This window comes from Rhinopithecus bieti, unplaced genomic scaffold (assembly GCF_001698545.2).
Source record: "Rhinopithecus bieti isolate Rb0 unplaced genomic scaffold, ASM169854v2 scaffold_11964, whole genome shotgun sequence".
Lineage (NCBI taxonomy): Eukaryota > Metazoa > Chordata > Mammalia > Primates > Cercopithecidae > Rhinopithecus > Rhinopithecus bieti.
Window position 1 is genome coordinate 573,210 of NW_016807677.1, and position 5,006 is coordinate 578,215.

Consider the following 5,006-nt stretch of genomic DNA (forward strand, 5'->3'; position numbering starts at 1 on the left):
ATAATCCCAGCTACTCGGTGTCATGCACGTCCAAGTGAAGAGACCACCAAACAGGCTTTGTGTGAGTAATAAAGCTTTTTAATCACCTGGATGCAGGAAGGCTGAGTCTGAAAAGAGAGTCAGCAAAGGGACATAAGGGTGGGGCCGTTTTATAGGATTTGGGTAGGTAAAGGAAAATTACAGTCAAAGGGAGGTTGTTCTCTGGTGGGCAGGAGTGGGGGTCACAAGGTGCTCAGTGGGGGAGCTTTTTGAGCCAGGATGAGCCAGGAAAGGGAATTTCAGCAGGTAATGTCATCACTTAAGGCAAGGACCAGCCATTTTCACTTCTTTTGTGGTGGAATGTCATCAGTTAAGGCAGGGGCAGGGCATTTGCACTTCTTTTGTGATTCTTCAGTTACTTCAGGCCATCTGGGTGTATAGGGGATGCGGTGGCTTGGCTTGGGCTCAGAGGCCTGGCACTCGGGAGGCTGAGGCAGGAGAATTGCTTGAACCTGGGAGGTGGAGGTTGCAGTGAGCCAAGATTGTGCCACTGCACTCCAGTCTGGACGACAGAATGAGACTCTGTCTCAAAAAAAAAAACAATAAAATAAAATAATAATAATAATAATAAATTTGAGACAGGATCTTGCTTTCTTGCCTATACTGGAGTGCAGTGGCACAATCATAGCTGGCTGCATCCTCAAACTCCTGGGCTCAAGTGATCCTGCCATCCCAGCCTTCTGAGTAGCTTGGAGTAGAGATGTGCACCACCATGCCCAGTTTTCCTTCTCGTTTTTTCTTTTTTCTTTCTTTTTTAAGATGGGATCTCACTCTGTTGCCCAGGCTGGAGTGCAGTGGCATGATCATAGCTCACTGCAGCCTCCTGGGACTCCTGGGTTCAGGCGATTCTCCTGCCTCAGTCTCTCGAGTAGCTGGGACTACAGCTATACGTCACCATGCCCAGCTAATTTTTTATTTTTTTGTAGAGATGGGGTCTCACTGTGTTGCCCAGGCTGTTCTCGAACTCCTGGCCTTAAGTGATCCTCCCACTTCAGCCTCCCAAAGTGCTGGGATTACAGGTGTGAACCCCTGCACCCAACTACATTGAAAATCTGTTGTTTAGTGTAGCCACCTTCATCAATTATCTTACCTAGATCTACTGAATAACTTGCTGCAGCTTCTACATCAGCACTTGTTGGCCTACCCTGTACTTTTATGTTATAGAGATGGCTTCTTTCCTTAAACCTCATGAACCAACCTATGCTAGCTGCGAACTTTTCTTCTGCAGCTTCCTCACCTCTCTCAGGCTTCATAGAATTGAACAGAGTTAGGGCCCTGCCCTGGATTAGGCTTTGGCTTAAGGAAAGGTTGTGGCTGGTTTGATCTTCTATCCAGACCACTCACACTTTCTCCATATCAGCAATAAAGCTGTTTTGCTTTCTTATCATTCATGTATTCATTTGAGTAGCACTTTCAATTTCTTTTAAAAACTTTTCCTTTGCATTGACAACTTGGTTAGCTCTTTGGTGCAAGAGGCCTAGCTTTCTGCCTATCTCTGCTTTCCATATGCCTTCCTCACTAAGCTTAATCATGTCTAGTTTTTGATTTAAAGTGAGAGACATGCGACTGCCTTTCACTTGAACACTTAGAGGCCATTGTAGGGTTCACTTGGCCTGATTTCAATATTGTTGTGTCTCAGGCAATAGGGAGGCCTGAGAAGAGGGAGAGAGATTGGGGACTGGCTGGTCTGTGGAGCAGTCAGAACACGCACAACATTTTCTGATTAAGTTTGCCATCATGTATGGGCATGGTTTGTTGTGTCCCAAAATGAATCTTTCATGTTACAGTAGTAACATCTTGAACAAGCTAGAACTGTTGTCAGAATTACTAAAACATGACACAGAGACACAAAGTGAGCACATGCTGTTGGAAAATGATTTCCTCTACATGGGGTTGTTACAAACCTTCAATTTGTAAAAAACACAATATCTGCAAAGTGCAATAAAGTGAAGTGCAATAAAATGAGGTCTGCCTGTATAGCATAAAGCAGCAGATGAGTCACAAAAATAATTTAACAACCCTGTGGCAGTGTATCCTTAATGCCCAGATTGTAGGCTCAAACACCATTTCTCACTAAAAGGAATCAGGGATCCTTGAAGAATTGTGGATGATTTTAAGTCTATGGCAAGAAGTGTTCAAGATGAGCCTGGAACATCTTGTCATGTGGGTCAAAAGGACTGTCACATGAGGAATTACCTTGATACAATGATAACCTTCTAACATATTACATAACAAGCTATCCCAGAGGTCACAGAACAGAATGGCTCACAGACAAAATTATAATCCTGAATCACTTGGTTTATCAACTCAATTAAAACGTTTAGTAAGAAGCAATGGTAAAGAGATGAGGAAGGTAAACACCCTTAGCACAGGGTGGATGAAGCACCCTATGTGTTGTGATAAGCAAGAGGACTTAGCAGGTTGACTGGGGTTGGACCCCAAACAATCTTGTTCTATTGTAGGAAGGCGAGGGCAAGAATCCTTGGCTACAGCTCTAGCTTGCCAATTACCCAGTTGGCCAGCTATGGGTTTTATCTGCATATTTCAGGCAGAGGATGCAGATTGCCAGAATGGGTGTCACAAAGGGATGGCTGGTTTATAATTTTGTGAATATTCAGTGCCTCATAAATATCTGGTGTTTCATGTGTCTTGTGTCTACTTGGTCTGTCCATTCCATCCCTTTGTACATCAGCAAAATCTGCTCTACTTACCAAGGTATAACATGTCTTACACGCCACTTGCTTCTACACTTAATTTCATCTAGTCTCCATATTTGTTTCCTTCTCTTACTTTCTGTAGCAGACTTTAACATTCATAAAGAATACAGCAAACACACCTTACAAGGATGCACTTGAAGTTGGAAGACCCTCTTCCAACCTGAAGAGGCTCCCGATGGCCAAAGATGAGATAATTTGAGAATCAATAAGAATAATAATGATGAGGTTTGAAACATATCAAATGTTTTTAATGCTATGTTTAGCTTTCAATTTAAAGTGAGAGGCGTGTTAACTACCTTTCACTTGAACACTTAGAGGCCATTGTAGGGTTTAATTGACCTAATTTCAATATCATGTGTCTCAGAAAATCAGGAGGCCTGTGAAGAGGGAGAGAGACTGGGGACTGGCCAGTCATTATGTCACAATATCATTATGCATTATAACACTAAAAACAAAAACTCTCATTGCTAATCATTGGAAGACGCTAGTGAACCAATGCATTGTGCTCAAAATTGATCTTTTCTATATGAATGATCCCAGTGAGTAGTCACTTAGTAGATGAGGGAGTTTCTCTTTCTAGAAATAGTCTAGCTAATAAATAAAGTAGGGATGATATGATTAGAAGATCATCACTTTGCACACCAAATGAATGAATGGATCTAGGCATCAAGCATCAAAGGCTATGGACATCAAACACACAAAAGAGACAACCACATACTATATTCTTCCTGAAGGAAGACCACAACACTGCCTGTGAGGTAGTCTTGCTTTAAAAAGGTCAAATTTCAATCTGATTGAGCCTCAGTTCAGTCCACATCAATAGTTTTCAAGGAGTGGTCAGCATTAATCACACAGGAAGTTGCCGGAAATGCATACTTTTGGGACTTTCCTAGACCAGAATCCGAAACTCTGAAGGTGGGGCCCAGCAACCTGTTGTAGCAAATCGTTCAGGTGATTCTGATGCTCACTAAAAATGGAAAACTACTGCTTTAAATACAATACCAATTTATACGAAATACAGAGGAACATTAATTAAACAACACCCTGGTGATGCAGACAAAAAAAAACAAAAAAACAAAAAAAACAAAAAAACATGCTGTGGGAAACCATCAGACAAATGACTCAGTTTCTTTAAATGTAAATTGCAAGGAAATAAAAAATAATAAGGAATAATAATAAAAGATAATAAGGAACCCATAGATTAAGAGAGATCTAGGAAACATAAAGACCAATTGCAAATTTTAGGCTTTATTTGGATCTTAATTCAAATAAACAAATTGTAAAAACATGTTATAACATTTATGAGATAACTAGAAATTGTAACACTGGTTATTTGATATTTAGGAAATGTTAATTCTCTTAGATTATGATAACGGAGACCGGGTGTGGTGGCTCAGGCCAATATTCCCAGCGCTTTAGGAGGGCGAGGCAGGAGGACTGCTTGAGGCCAAGAGTTCAAGACCAGCCTGAGCAACATAGACAGACTGTCTTTCCTATGAGATTAAAAAAAAATTAGCCAGGGATGGTGGTGCACTCCTGTGGTCCCAGCTACTTGGGAGGCTGAGGCAAGATAATTGATTGCACCACTGTACTCCAGCCTGGGTGACAGAGCATGACTCTATCTTTAAAAATATAAAATAAAATAAAATAAAATAAAATATGATAGTAGTGTTGAAGTATTTAAATAATTAAATGGGGGGCCATTAGACTGAGGTGGCTGTAACTAAGTTCCCACTAAGCAAGCTAAAACCTAACTCAGTTTCATTTCCCGTAAGCAGTTAATTTAAAAGAAACTTAGCCAATCACAGAAGGCCAACTGGGCATTAGTTATATCATCTTTAACTTCCAATTGGATAGTCCAAATAAGGCAATTACTGAAAGTTTAACCAATCAAATAATTTCTTTGCTCAGCTTCTGCATTAACCCTATTAGAGCCTTCCCCTCTTGCTCTGTCCTCAAAGCCCGAACCATTTCCAGTTTGGAGCAGCCCGATCAATGAATTGCTGTTTGCTCAAATAAATTCTTCAAAGTTTCAACGTGTGCCAAAGTTTATCTTTTAACAGAAGGTATATTTATGGGCAAAATGATATGGTATCTTCAATTTGCTTCAAAATAATATAGGGTGGGTGGATAAAGACACAAATGAAAAAAAAGTTGACCATGGGTTGCTGATAGTAAGGGCTGGGTGGATAGGACATGGGGTTTGTTATGTTATTTTATCTACATTTGTATATGTTTGAAATGTTCCCC